The sequence below is a fragment of the Elephas maximus genome, chromosome 9 (assembly GCF_024166365.1).
Source record: "Elephas maximus indicus isolate mEleMax1 chromosome 9, mEleMax1 primary haplotype, whole genome shotgun sequence".
Taxonomy (NCBI): domain Eukaryota; kingdom Metazoa; phylum Chordata; class Mammalia; order Proboscidea; family Elephantidae; genus Elephas; species Elephas maximus.
Window position 1 is genome coordinate 63598785 of NC_064827.1, and position 15965 is coordinate 63614749.

Sequence of the window (15965 nt, forward strand, 5' to 3'; positions counted from 1 at the left end):
AAGCCCCTCTTTACTGAGGCCAAAGATGTTACAAGACACACTGCCAGTTGGTGTCAGCAAAAGCGATACCTGGACTCTTTCCATTGCTCCTTTTACTCACAAAGAATAACTATAGCTGCATTTACCAAGCACCTGCTAGATCCCTGGGAATCCCTGGTAGTGAAGTGGTTAAATGCTACAGCTGCTAACCAAAAAGTCGGCTGTTCAAATCCACCACTTGTTCTTTGGAATCTCTACGGGGCACTTTACTCTGTCCTATAGCGTCGCTATGAGTTGGAATCGACTCGACAGCAATTGGTTTGGTTTTTAGTACTAGACCCCTGAGCGAAGCACACAGGTCACGTATCAGCCCTTGAGGTTTCCACTATGTCCCCATTTTGTTGATGAGGAAACTGAGGTTTCACTGGGCTGCCTGCCCAAAGTGGTTCATGAAAGAGCCAGGGTTTGAACACGTTTGTCTGACTCTAAAATCTACATTCTTTGTTATTTTCTTTGTCTTCCTGTACCCTAATGACTTTTTTCTCCCTGACTCCTGTTTCTAATTCACTTATTTCTTTCTTCAGTCATCCCACCTCTCATCTCCCTCCTCCCCTGTCCCCCAGAGAACTTTCTACTTTATTTTTCAGCTGTTCCTCCTCAGTAGAGTTGAAAATGGCATCTTGCTGGAAGTAACAGTGAAATGGGAAGACTACTTGTAGGCCCTGAGCCTCTGGATCCAGAGCCTTCTAGGGTCCAAGAGGCTGCTCTGTCCACTAATGTTCTAAGGCCATCAGGATGGGAGGTGGGTTCGAGGTGGGGTTCTTGGTGTCCCGGACACAGCAGTGGCCTTTGTTTAGCAAAGGATGTTGGAGTCTTAGACACGTGGACCTTGGTTCTTGGGAGGGGAGGCAAAATGGGCGTTGGTGTTTTGGGGCACAGGACTGGGAATCAGAACACCAGGCTATGGTTCTGTCACTCTATAGATGGTTTAGGCAGCTGCACTTATGGAACTGCCCAAAAATTGAGGCCCAGCTTCTCTGCTGCTAGAGTGGTACTTCTTCCCATAGATTCAAGTGGCCGTAAGTCACAAGTCCCTCTGGTACGGAAGGAAGCTGGCCCTTCCTCGTTGGGCTTCTGATTTGAGGTGTTGGCTCCATTTATGCCACAAAGTGGGCTGTGCCTGAGACATGGCCCCGTCTCAAGGGCCCCATACACATTTGCAAGATGTCAGCTGGTTCCTAGGAGCAACCTTTCCCTGGGTGTCATCCTCCTCATCTTGGTCTCTCAGGTGGGCAACAGAGAGTCACCCAGACCCCCAGCTAGTCCTCCATATCACCCCTGCCCTGTCCTCCCTACTCCGGGCCACCGTCTCTTGCCATTTCCACAGGAGGCTCCACACAGGTCTTCCTGCCTTTGTCCTGCCCCTTCTAACCTGCCTTCCCAGGTGAACTGGGTGGTATGTCTCAAGGAAGCTCCTTCCTGATCATGTCACATGCCTAAATTCTCATCACCCCTTATCCACCGCAACTCTAATTAGTGTTCTTGGCCTCAACATCCTCGAATGTGTCCTCTCAGGTCCTTGGCTTACAGACAGAACAGTAGATTTTATCTAGTCCTAATCTCTCAGATGCCCCTTCCAGGAAGGCTTCCCAGACTTCTCCACTACAGAAGAAAACTTTCCTGTTCTGAGCTCCCACAGCATGTGATACATCTTGTCGTCCACCCAGGCAAGTGTACTGGGTGTCGCATAGGGGCTCTCTCCACCAGGGGCAGGCCTGGTCCAACGCCCAGCCAGGGCTCCCCTCAGAGCAGCTTCAACATGAATAAATGAATGAACAAATGAACAAGAGACCTGGCCAGACTGTTCCAAATATATAGGAGCTATGTTGACATAACTGCAATTCAGCAGATACAAGGGCTGCCAGGAGGAAGAGGATGGTTCTCCAAAATCCACATAACTGCAATTCAGCAGATACAAGGGCTGCCAGGAGGAAGAGGATGGTTCTCCAAAATCCCCAAGGTCCTAGCCTAACTCTGTGTCCACCTGGGACCCCCTGTTTCCCTTCTTCCTCTCCTCCTCATGCTGCTTCTCCAAGGGTCCACACAGATCCTGGAAGACAGTGGGGGGAGAAAGAAGTGTTATGATGGAGGAAGATTTTCTGTGGGGATGGAGTACGTTCTGGACTCTGGAGCCAGCCATACCAGGGCTCCCAACCTTGGCTCTGCCACTTTCTGGCCAGGTGACCTTGGGCAAGTCACTTTCCCTCTCAGAGCCTCAGCTTATACATGTCTACAATAGGAAAGCAAACCCTTAAGAACAACTGGCATTTTCTGAGCACTTATGACTTGCCTGTGAGTCAGAATCCACTCGACAGCAACAGGTTTATAGGTTTTTATGACTTGCCAGGGCCCTGTGCTATGTATCCTGAATTCCTCACAACCACCACTATTTTACAGATGATGAAACTGAGGCTCAGAGGGGCCACATGGTCTGTCCAAGGTGACCCACCTAGATGAGGGAGGGAAGCTGGCGACCAGGTGATCTGACTTGGTGGCTGAGCTCATAGCCTTTCCCAGGGTTTGCAGGGCAGAGAAAGGCGTTCAAACCACACCTGGTCAAGTGAAGTGACCTCAGGTGGTAAAATGGTGAGACCTTTGTATCTTAATAGTTATGACTGTATTTCACGAATATCGAAAGAGTGTAACTAGCTCATCAGCTCTGTGATTTTACAGATATTACTACGTAGGCAGAGACCGAGGAAAGTCTTGCATTTAACACAAGTTTGAAGAAAAGAATGAAGGTGATAATTACACAGGCCAGCCTCAAGTATACAAAACTGGGACAGTGGCCCTGGACTTCCTCCGCTTTGGGCAACACTGAAGCCAGAATACCAAACCCCTCTCACGCGAGTGTTAAACTTGAGCAGATGAGACTTGAAGCCAACCTTTCGACTAGTAGTGAACGCTAACCATTTGCACCACCCAGGGGTGCCCCATGTGGGTCTCCTCCCCAAGTCCCACCCCCACCCCTTTGCTGATTCCCCTCCTGTTAGCCTCTCAGCCCTCCCCACCTGCTCTGGGAGTTCTCCCTGACTTCACAGTGACGCTCCCCCCTGGGCTCTCACCCACCACCACAGCCCTGTGTGAGGCTCCACTGCCCCTGCCAGAGAGAGGGAGCTTAAAAGTAGGATGCCCTGTTTGCTGTGCAGCCATGGCTGGAGGCCTTCCCTCTCTGGGTCTCCGGAGCTGCCCGAGGCCGGGCCAACCCAAGGCTGGTGGTGAGCATTGCCCAGGTCCTCTTGCCTTTGTTTACCTTTTTGCCATCAGTGTACACAATTTCCATCCCCTGGAGACCCATGCACTTGAGGGCTTCATAGAACTCTCTCAGTTTTTCCTGGGTTACCTCCTGCTTGTCAGCTGCAGTGGGGAGCAGGGGGCTGGGTGAGGACACTGGAGGTCCCAGATGGAAGTCCAGGCAGGGCTAGAATTCAGGGAGCCCAGTCCTCAGGGTGGGTGAAGCTGGGCTGATACTGGGGTGGGCTGGAGTTGGGACTGCCAAGGGTGCCTACCATAGAAGACCAGCCCCCGGTTCGGCTCATCTTCCGGGTAGAAGGAAAACATGTAGGTCTTGGAGTCCTTGGTGAACAGCAGGTAGGCAAAATGTTGTGTGCCCCCTTCTGGAGGATAAAACAGTGTCTGGGGTGAAACCTTGAGGAAGGGATGATGAGGCAGCCTGGGCAGGCCCAGGGTCACACAGCTGACCAGTGAAGACCAAGGGTTCACCTGGGCCATGACGTCACCAGCTCCTATTGTGTGCTGGGCCCAGTGCTGAGCACTCTACCTGCATACATGGAATACATACATACAGTACGCACATGGACTATGCAGCACACATGAAACATACACATGTGTACTGCCGACATGGAATACACACACATACATACATGCATACCCACACACTTATGTCCATGGAATCATAGGAGGCCAAATAGACTGTGGAAGTCAGGGCCTTTCTCCCCATTTTACAGATGAAGGAAATGAGGTCCTGAGAGGAGCCTCAGGGCTGTAAGTGGTGTTAGTTCAGTTCCATCAGCATTTTGTGCCCCTACTTTGTGCCATCTCTGCAGTGATGACTGGGACATGAGTGAAGTCACAGTCTGCCCAACACGTGAGTTGCTCCCTTCACTTCCAGAGCACGATAAAGAATGGTTAAGACAGGGGCAGGTCTGGAGCCAGGCTTGGGTTTGAATCCTAGTTCCAATTACAAGCTGTGTGACCTCAGAGAAATTACTTGACGTCTCTGTGCTATGTCTCCTCATCTGTAAACTGGGCATGATCATCGTAATGGCTTCGGGTTATATGGGAGTATTCAGTGAGTTGATTCACGTAAAGCACCTCAAACAGTGCCTGGCACATAGTAAGACCTCACAATGTTGGCAGGTATTACTATGATTATTACAGTGTGCAGGCACTGGGACCATGGAGACACAAGACATGGGCCTTCCCCGTGTTCTGTGGGCCCAGAGCCTCCAGGGCCCTCAGCCCCAGCCTTCCTCACATAGGCCATGCCGGCCCACCCACAGTCCCCCCTTCCCACGAGGTGGGCTCCAGTTTGAGGGCCAGCCCTCACCATCTCCGGAGAGGGTTCCATTCTCCTGCTGGACCCCCAGGTAGCTGGAGTTATAGACACACTGGCCATGCCTAAAGTCAGACACAAAGTGGGAGAAATACTACCATGGTCAAGGAGAGATGAACAGTCACAGTCACCCATCATAGTCATGGAAGGGCAAGAGTGGGACAGAAATTGGAGTCAGTCTTCCCACTCCATAGATGGGAATGCTGAGGGCAGCACTGGGGAGGGACTAGCTCAAGGTATTTGGCTGCTGGGGGTGGAAGCCAGAAGCTGGTGCCTGCTGTGGGGAGAGGGGGAAGGCAGGGGCTGGCATGTGGGGGTCTCACATGGTGGTGTACTCTCTGCGTAGTATCACGTCCTCCGTTATGTTGGGGGTTAAGTAAAAGAAGGCCGCCTGGATCTCTTTGGCTGACTGATAGTACTTGGGATGGCGAAAGACTGAGGCGATGTAGAACCATTTGCCAGAGAGCTGGGGAGAGACCAGAGCTGGTGATGCGGGCCTTGGGGCTGAACCCTTGACAGTCAGCTGGGAGGTGATTCAGCTAATCTCTCTCTCCGTTTCACAGATGTGGAGACAGAGAGACTCACACCAAAAAATCAGGCAATCCTACAGACAGCCTCCCCATGCCCAGCACGGAACCATCCCCTGCTGAGATACTTCTGAATGGGGCTTTTGGGCCTGGAGGCAGGGAATGCCACCTGAAGCCACCCAGATGGTCAGAGCTTCACCCCAGGACCCAGGAGAGAAAAGCACAGAGCCAAGAGCAGGGGGCTAGTGACCAGCCAGCAGGGGAAGGGGAGCCCTGGCACTCACTCGCTCCAGAGTGGCATTAGTAATAGGTGCTGGCTTCATGTTGGCACACTCTGGGTCTTGGATGCAAAGGGAGGAGACTCAGGACGGCAAGGGCCCAGGGCAGTGCCGTGACGAGAGAGAAGGCACCTGGAGCCAGTCAGCCTGGTAACCTGACTGCTCGTTGACCTTTATAGCAAGAAATGGTGGGACCCCTGGGGCTTAGCAATGGTCAGGTCAGGACTGTGACACAAGGCAGTGGGCACTTGGGAAATGCCTTGCACAAAACCTTCCTTTCTTTCCCCAGAGCCAGCTGCAAGTAACTTCTCCAAACCCAGATTTAATGGGGGTTCCTGAAGTTGAAGGGGTTACAAAGACTTCAGAGTCTGGCTGATTGAAGGCCAGAGTGAGAGTGGGATAGAGTAATATTAGCATGTGTGAGTCCTTTGATTTCAATAGAGGGCTTGCCCACTTGGCAATCTCATGCTTCCATCAATTCCGGGCCCACTGAACACCAAGATTTGAGTGGGACATAAAGCAAATGCTGAGGGAGCTTGGAGAGTGTCCAGCTGGCATGGGGGTGGGATTAGGGTGAGGGAGAGAGCTTCAATTCCAAGTGAGTGTGGTCACAACTGTGGAAAAGGAAAAGTTTAGAGGGTCCCCAACACAACCTCGGAGGCAGTGACTTTTCCAAAAAGAGGCGGCACCTAAGTGATATGCATTCTATTGTATGCAAATTATACCTAAATAAAGACAATTTTTTGAAAAAGCCCTTCCCCAAACAGAAAACAAAAACATGCAAAATCAAAAAGCATTCACCATTTTTAATATTATATCATCTTAACAATGCCCAGATGAATCCCTTTCCTCACATTCTTGTCAAAACTGGGATTCCCATTGCTTTTCGTTTGTTTTTGTTTGTTTGTTTGTTTCTCTGTTTGTTTTTTGCCAGCTTAGTTAGTTTTCTGAATTCACGTTGCTGTAATCTGAGCTATGAAGGAATGACTGGAGCTCATCAGGAGAGGAAGAGGACAGGCGGCAACAAGGCCCTGGAAGCAGGTCTGTGTGGCTGCAGCATGAGATAGGCCCAAGTGACCAGGGTGGATGGAGGAGAGCTGGGCAGGAGCCGAGGCCTGCAGGGCAAGGAAGCAGGCTGAGCACTTAGGGCTGGGCTTCCGGGGCACTGGGGAGAAGTGGAAAGAAGTAAGGCAGCTGGGGTGTGACATAATCACATTTGTTCTTTAGAAAGGCCACTCTGTGTGTCTGCAGTGGGGGCTATGGGGAGGGCAGGAGTAGGAGAGTAGACTTGGGAGACTGTTGCGGTGGTCCAGGAGTGAGATGATGGGGACAGAGTCAAGACACTGTTCATTTTAAGGAGAGACTGACTGTTGTGTGGGGACAACACCACCATTAGACTTGGACCCCTGCCCCGAGTCCTGAGCTTTAGAGGCTCCATATATCACACATTCACACACGCACGTACACACACACGCACAATTTATTAAATAACGCATAGTCACCTATGTCACTTCAGGTCTAGTACCTGACGCAGAGTGACCCATAACCGTACACATCCACCTCCATGGCCAACACTGTTCAGGCCCCAGGGAAAAAATTCTCCACATGTGTTACAGAGTAGAACTGCTCCATAGGGTTCTTTTTTGGGGGGAAGAGGGGAAGAAGATCACCTGGCCTTTCTTCCACAGGCCTACTGGGTGGATTGAATCTGCCAACCTTTAGGATAGTAGTCGACACAAACTGACCCACCCAGGGACCGCCTGACACACCCTAACACAGTCCAATGTTCTCCATCTCCTCACATTCCAGGGATACTGTCATGGATTGAATTGTGTCTCCCCAAAATACGTGTCAACTTGGTTAGGCCATGATTACCAGTACTGTGTGTCCTCCATTTTGTGATTTTCCTATGTGTTATAAATCATAATCTCTGCCTGTGGTTAAAGAGGATTATGCAGATGTAACACCTTCACTCTGGGTACTTCCCGGATCCAATGTAAAGGGAGTTTCCCTGCGATGTGGCCTGCACCACCTTTTATCATCCAGGAGATAAAAGAAAAGGGAAGCAAGCAGAGAGTTGGGGACCTCATACCACCAAGAAAGCAGCGCCGGGAGGAGAGTGGGTCCTTCGGACCCAGGATTCCTGCCTGGAGAAGGTCCTAGTCTGGGGAAGATTGATGACAAGGACCTTCGTCTAGAGCTGATAGAGAGAGAAAGCCTTCCACTGGCACTGATGCCCTGAATTTGGACTTCTAGCTTACTAGATTGTGAGAAAATAAATTCCCCTTTGTTTAAGCAATGCACTTGTGGTATTTCTGTTACAGCAGCACTAGACAACTAAGCTGTTTTCGTGCCTCCATGGATTGAAGTTCTAGGGCAACGTTTCCTAGCCTGCCCCTCAATCTGACCCGGGTGCAATGGCAAGAGAAGTTTGGCAGGAAAGGAGACAGAGAAGCCCTCGAGGCAGCGTAGGGTGGTGATGAAGAGCTATCCTGGTCTACTGTTTGGTAGCTGTGTGACGTTGGGCAGGTTACTTATCACTCTATGCCTCCATTCTTCACCTGTAAAGTGGGGATAAGAAGAGTACCTACTTCACTGGGTCGTTATGAGGATTAAATCCATTAATATTTGTAAAATGCTTATGAAATGAAACAAATTTGCCTTAAGACTTTGCAAATTATAATAACCATCACCATTTGTTTAATGACAAAGCTGGGATGGGAGGAGAGCAAGAAAGACTGCTGCATTCAATAAATACTCAGTGATTGCAGGTTATATCCCGCTTCTAAAGACAGCAAAACCCCAAAATACGTATAGCCATGGCTGAAAAAAAGACTGTTTCCCCATATTACACAGCTGAAGAAACAATGGCTTAGAGAAGTGAGGTGACATGGCAAAGGTCATATCGAGTTTTGGGTCATCAGGGAAACACACCCATTTGAAACCATTCATTTTCTGAGAAAGCCATTTTAAATATTTCTTCAACAAGACCAGGGTTTAGCTCCATGTCTAACTTGCGATCTTGTAGATGAGCAATCAAGAAGAATACATTGACAGAGCAAACAGTTCTAATTAGGAGCTTTGTGTCTGGGCTGAGGAAATACCCCCAAAAGAAGATTTGCTCAAGTCAAATCCTATTGTGTGACCTTGAGTGGCTTATGCAACCTCTTTGGGCTTCAGTTCTTCATCTGAAAAACAGAGTAGTAATGAGTGTTGCATAAGGTTGTGCGTGAGATGAAAATGTGTAACACTGAGCGTGGCCCTGGGGAAAGCCCAGGCCAGCCAGTGTTTGCTCTGTTGACAATGAATGAAATCCCAGCCATGGGCAGTCAGGTCCACCATGCAAGAACAGCCCAGTGTTGGGACAGTGAGGGAGGGGCGGGCGCAAGTGCACAAAAAGTGTAGCCACTGTTATCATGTATGCTGGTTATTGGGTAGAACATCTGAAACTGTCAATTATGTCGGCCAAAACGCAGTTGAATATCATCAATTTCAAACAGTTCACCCTGTTATAAGGTCTCTGGGTAGTACAAATGGTTTGAACCAAAAAGTCGGTGGCTTGAACCCAACCAGCAGCACCGTGGAAGAAAAGGCCTGGCAGTCTGCTTTCATAAAGGTTACAGCCATGACAAGACTATGGAGCAGTTCTACTTTGCACCCATGGGGTCACCGTGAGTCAGGACTGACTGGATGCATAAGACAGTAACAATAACTCCCTACTACTATTTAACAGTAGCCCTGTCTGCACTGGTGAACAGGGCATGGTATATCATTCCCATTTTGCAGAGGGAGAAGCTGAGGCCCAGAGAGAGAGCTAAGGACCCACTCCAGGCCATGTGCCAGTCAGAAAGCTGGGACTGGAACCCAACTGCAAGCTTCTCCCCTTCTCTCTCCTCTCTCCTCACTTTCCCAACACTGGCCTGTTGCATAGTGTATGCGACTGCCCGTGGCTGGGTTTGATTCAACTATTTTGGAAACAATGTGGTGTTTCCTTAGAAAGCTAGAAATAGACATACCATATGATCAAGCAATCCCAGTCCTAGGAATATATCCTAGAGAAATAAGAGTCGTCGCACGAATAGACATGCACGCCCATGTTCACTGGAGCATTGTTCTCCCACACTCTTCTGCATACAGCCACATGGAGCTACTTACATTTTCCCAAATACACAGGCTACCTTTCACCTCTGGTTGCACAATGCTTAAACACTCGGCTGCAAATCAAAACGTTGGTGGTTCAAACCCACCAGCGGCTCTGCAGGAGGAAAGACCTGGTGACCTGCTCCTGTAAAGATGACAGCCTAGGAAATCCTCTGGGGAGTTTACTCTGTCATAGAGGGTCACTGTGAGTCAGAATCTCAACGGCACGTACCACCAACAACAACCATCTTTCACCTCTGGGCCTTGGCTGGTGCTGTTCCCTCTCCCTCCAATGCCCTTCCGCATCTGGCTAACCTCAATTTATTCTCTACCTCTCAGCCTCAGTTTGGGGAGTCACTTCCTGACCACCCTGGCCTTGCTGAGATTCTGCCTGCTGCCCCCCCTTTTTGTCCACCCCCCCGCCCCGAGCACCTATCCCTTAAGCACACAAGGCCCAACCCCTCCTACTGCCTCCCTCGGACTCAGAACCCCACGCAGACACACTGCCAGATTCCCTCTGTAACTCCAGTTACACTGAACACAGAGAAGGTGCTTGATCAACTCGAGTCAAGGAAATGAAGCTGAGAGTTCCTGAGAGCATTTGTTTACACAAATTTGAGTGACTGCTGTCCTCTGTGGCTACAGCAGGGAACAAGACTTATTCCCTGCTCTCACAGACTTTTTGCCTCACAGGAAAAATAGATGTTAAAGTGCCTTAACTTTCCCACCTACAGAATGGGAAGCATAAGCCGACAGCTAAGCAGGTTCTTTGGGGATGACAATATATGGCAGCTCTTAGAGAATGGTTCAGGAACTGGACCATGCTGGCCCAATTTTTGTTTTGATTATCAGTTAAGGAAATGACCAGAACATTCTTATCTCTTCATTTCTGAGTTCGTTTCCAGTGTTGGGAAATCACTGTCCAGCTCTAGGACGGTACAGATCGATGATTCTTACATCAGTGTTTCCAGGAAAGCTTGTTAAAATGCCGATTGCTGGACGCCCCCGCTTGGGGCTTGTGATTCAGCAGGTGTGGGGAGGGGCTGAAAACGTGCACTTCTAAGGAACTCCCAGACTCCCAGGTGCTGCTGCTGGTTCCAGGAAGACACTTTGAGAACCAAGGATCTAATGCACATTGGCAGTACCCTCACGGACACTCCTGGGTTTGAAGCCCAGCTTTGCCTTGGCCTCATCATGGGACCTCAGGCACTTCCCTGATTGTCTGTTGCCCACTCTGTAAAACCGGAGGGTGTACCTTGGACAAGGGACTCTCCAAGCTCCCCCAGACTTCACATGCTGGGCTCTGTGGACCCACCTCTCAGGGCCGTGGCAGGGCAGCTGTCTGGGGCTGGTGCAGGGTGGCACAGGAGGGAAGACTGAGCTGCACCTGCACTGAGGGCCTGGGCATGAAATGCAAGTGTTTAAAACCCCTGATATGAGCTCAGCTCCTTGTGATTCGTTCTTTCTCCTAGATGAGGAGGGCAGAAAAATTCCAATTCATCCACAGTCCCTTGAGCTCTGAACTGAGGGTTGGATGTGGGGTCCAGGCCCAGCAGGTCCTCTCATTTCCCAGTAGGGCTGCCAGATAAAATGCAGGGCACCCAGATAAATATGAATTTCAGATAAATAACAAATGCCTTTTTTAGTATAAGTATGTCCCAAATATTGCATGAGATATACTTATGCTGAAAAAGTACTTGTTGCTTATCTAAACTTCCTATTGATCTGGGCATCCTGTATTTTTATTTGTTACATCTGTCAATTTTCTCTCTCAGACTCTCAATCACTTCTTTCAAGGGAGATACTCGTGTGATCTCACTCAAGAAATCTCACAGGTAAGAATGGCTCATGCCGCAGCCCTATTCACAAAAGGCAAACAGTGGAAACAACCCAAATGTCCATCGGTGGGTGAATGGATAAACAAAATGTGCTGTATTCATACAACGGAATACTACTCATCCATAAATGAAAATTAACTGTTGATACATGCTAAAACATGGTTGAAAGAAGCTGTCACAGAAGGCCAGAACCTGTGTGATGGCTTTTGATGAAATACTCAGAGGAGGCAAATCCACAGAGATGGAAGCAGGTCAGAGGTTGCCAGGGCTGCGGGGAGAGTGAAATAGGAAGTGACTGCTTAATGGATATGCTGTTTCCTTTTGGAGTGATGAAAATGTTTTTAGCACTAGATAGTAGTGATGGTTATACAATATTGTGAATGTGCTAAATGTCACTAGTGGTAACATTTATGTTATGTATATTTTACCATAATTTTAAATTGCTCATGTTAATCTCAATGTACCTCCTACCTGTAGAACCCAAGCTCCCTGCCTTTTGGCATCCACACCCCCGGCCAATGCAAGGCACCTCATCTCTCCCGGCCCCTCTTCCTCCTTTGGGGGAAGCAGGATGAGCATCCTCCCAGCCAACCTGTCCAGAAACTGCCCTCCAAGCTCTGGGAAGAAGTACACCACCACAGACAGCCATTCCATTGCCTCAGTTTTAAATATTTATTTAAAATCCAGAAGGGAAAAAGAAGAAATGGAACCCACTAGGGTTCTAACACACTGACATGGGGACAGAGACATAAACGAGGACAGCAGAAAAACCCAAGAACTAGACAGAGGCCACGATGAGTCTGGCGGCATTGGGAAACCGAGGGCTGAGATGAGGCCCCGAGCTGCTACAAAAATGCACTTCCGTCAGAACAACCAGGCAGGGACAGGGAGGAGAGGAATACAGGAAGTGTCCGGTAGGGAGGGTGGGCCAGAGTGAGGTATTAAATAATGGAAACCAAATCCAGTTCCCACAGAGACACAACTTAAGAAAAATACACAAATAGAGACTTTCACATACATTTTCCCCTTCTATAAAAATAATTCCATAGTTAAAACAACTTCAACATTCAACCTAAGCACTGACTTGTTGACTGACATAGCATAATTCAGGTTACACTGAACATCACTATAGTGCTGAACTGAGATTCCCATAGTTATTCTTTCTCGTCAGCCCAATTCACACTTGGAGCTAATGACATGGGGTTTCTAGAGAATTTAATGACCATGAAAAAGCAAGAAAGATGACTGCTCCTGGAAGGGAAGACCTTGGGATTACATTATGTGGCTTTGGGAGATGGCTCCGTATTTGAATTCCACCTCCCAGGTCAGCCTTGACCAACGCCACTTTCGTAATGGTTTCTTCGAAGTCAAGACTTGTTTCAGCACCTCTGCAGGCCATGCCCTCCAAGGCAGCCTAGCTTCTCTCTAGGACCAAGAAGGGCCAAGTCACAATCCTTGGAACTCAGGACTCCCCCTGCCTGAAGAGGACAAACATTTCAAAGTCTGTAAGTTAAAAGGCAAATCTCCCTACTTCTGGTTTCTGGTAGGTTGTTTTTCTTTTCTTTTCTTTCTTTCCTCTTTAAGCAGTTAGTTACCTGAAGAGCACAAGGGTGATGACAGAAAAAATTTTTAAATCCCCCAAACTTCAAAATTTGGGGGAAAGAGCAAGATGTGGACAACGTCCCACATCAGAAAGAGTCTTCAAAGTCTGTGGCAAAATGGTAGCACCTTTAGAATCTTAAATAGTTCTTTTTTTATTCCTTAAAAAAATCACAAACATTACAAGACAATTGGGAGCACCAGCGATTTCACAGTGGGAGGTAGCAACATGGGTCTCCCCAGCCCCGAGGGTCTTGCCTCTCCCTCTCAGGGCATCCTCACTTCCCACCCCCTGGCTGCTCTTTCTCATGCTCTCACCTCTTTCCCAGGTGGAAAAAAAAAATAGTAATACATCTTCTTTTTGTTTAAATAATATATATATATATACTTCTTTCCTTTTCTCCTTTTTTCATGTCTCTTTCCTAATATTGCACATCAAAAGCTCCCTGGCAGGGACCAGCTGGCGAGATGCCCCCTTCCCTCGAGTTGGCTTGAATGTGGGGCTCTTTGGGCAGGAAGCTGGCAAGGGAAGGGGGTAGCTGCAGAGCTGGCAGATAGGCCATGGGGCTCAGGTGTTTGCAGGTCCAGCTTGCTCTGGCTGGCTCTTTGGTTGGTCTTTGGGACTGAGCTGGGATCAGTTGCTCCCCAGTATACCGTGTCCCCTGCTACCCCCACCCACTTCTACTGGGCAGACAACAGTTGGGGCCTGCCCAAGAATCCCTGGGCAGGTGGACTGCCTCTCCTGGGCCCACCTGCCCCTAGGTACCCTCCCTTTGCATCCTCCTCCTCTTCCCTTCCCCATGAGGCTTAGAGGAGCCAGGTGGTCAGAGGTCAGAGGAAGCATGCAGGTCCAACTTCGAGGCGATACTGCTTCCCTGATGAGGCAGGAGGGAGGTTGTCCACGCTGACAATGGGCAACTGCTGGGGGTCCTGGGTCCGGAAGGTGAAGAGTGTCTGATGCCAGTGGCCATCCTGGACCTGAAGGTAGAAGGAAATGGTGCGCATATATTGGCCATGGCCCTCACCATATCTCATGCGCGTTTCCCATCATCCATCCTCCTACTTCTTAGTGGCTACGGCTACTTCACTATAGCAACAACCTATATTTGGACATTTAGATTGCCTCCAATTTTTTATACTTATGAATAAGGCTGTAATGATCAACACCGTAGCTAAATCTTAATGCTCATTCTTCATAATCACCTATTCTTATCATCTCATATTAGTGAGAACATACAATATTTGTCATCTTCTGATTGACTTATTTGGTTCCACATAGTGTCTTTCAGGTTCATCTATTTTGTAGCATGTTTCAGAACTTCATGTTTCTTTAAGGCTGAGTAGTATTCCACTGGATGTACATACCACATTTTGTTTATCCATCCATCTGATGATGGGCACTTGGGTTGTTTCTACCTTCTTGCTATTGTTAATATTGCTTTTAGATCTCTAGGGAAGCAGCAAAAGAAGCCCACAGCCAAGAGAAGAAAGTAAATAATAAAGATCAGGGCAGAAATAAATGAAACAGAGTAGAAAAACAGTAGAAAGAATCGACAAAACCAAGAGTTGGTTCTTGGAATGGATCAACAAAATCGAGAAACCACTGACCAAACTGACAAAAGAAAAACAGGAGAGGATGCAAATAACCCAAATAAGAAATGAAATGGGAGACATTACAACATACCTGGCTGAAATAAAAAGGATCATAACAGACTATTATGAAAAACTATTCTCCAACAAGTATGAAAACCTAGAGGAAATGGACAAATATCTAGAAACACACTACTTACCCATACTACTAAAAAATTATGTTGAAAATCTGTACAGACCCATAACAAAAGAAGAGATTGAAAAGGTAAATTAAAAAACGCCCAACAACAACAACAAAAAACCCTGGCCCAGATGGCTTCTCTGGAGAATTCTACCAAACATTCAGAAAAGAGCTTATGCCAGTGCTACTCACACTATTTCAGAACGTAGAAAAGGAAGTGATACTTTCAAATTCATTCTATGAAGCTGGCATAACCCTGATACCAAAACCAGGTAAAGACACCACAAAAAAAGAAAACTACAGACTAATATCTCTCATGAATATAGATGCAAAAATTCTTAACAAAATTCTAGCCAGTAGGAGCCGGGCTCAAGATAGCAGAATAGACAGAAGCTTCTGGTGAGCCCTCTTACAACAAAGGCCTGAATAAACAAGCGAAACAAGTATATTTACGACAAGCTAGGAGCCCTGAACATCAAAGGCAAGCTTAGAAATCGAACTGAGGGGCAGGAGCAGGAAGATACGGTTCAGAAGTGGAGAGGAGTTACCAGACCTGAATCATGGGGAACCCTCAGGCACCATTCCCAGAGCGGTGGTGGCGGACTGGTAGTAGCATTCAGCCGCAGTTTCTTCAGGGAGAAGCAGCCAGCCACACAGCCTACTCACACCTCCAGAAGCAGAGAAGAATGGTACTCTCAGCAAAAACTAAGTACTTGTGTATATTTAACCACCCCCCCGCCACCCCGACAAGCTGGCTTCAGCGGCTGATTCTCTGGGCCTGAGATAGGTCCTGTTGAGCACCTAGAGCCATCCTCCAGGCATTGGAGAAGGAATAAATTTCCATTTGGGTGAAAAGATAATTTGCTAGCTTCACTAACCAGGGATTACCCTGGTGTCGTAGTGGTTAAGTGCTATGGCTGCTAACCAGAAGGGCTGGCAGTTCGAATCCACCAGGCACTCCTTGGAAACTCTATAGGGCAGTTCTACTGTGTCCTATAGGGTCACTATAGGGTCGCTGTGAGTCGGAATCAACTCGATGGCACTGGGTTTTTGGGTTTTCTGGGTACTAACCAGGGGAGCTCAGGACAGAAGCGGCTCCTGTTCAGGCATAAATGGTCCATGGACTTTGAGTGCTTTCCCCTCTGCATGGACCTGTATGGGCCTATTTCAGGAGAATAGGCCCTTGTTGGCAGAATA

General features: G+C 48.3%; 1 pseudogene; it reads right to left on the reverse strand.

Annotated features, from left to right (window-relative positions):
• Nucleotides 1-2002: 2002 nt before the first annotated feature.
• On the reverse strand, nt 2003-14032 carry LOC126082435 (alpha-1-acid glycoprotein 2-like; annotated as a pseudogene).
• Between the last annotated feature and the right edge of the window lie 1933 nt (nt 14033-15965).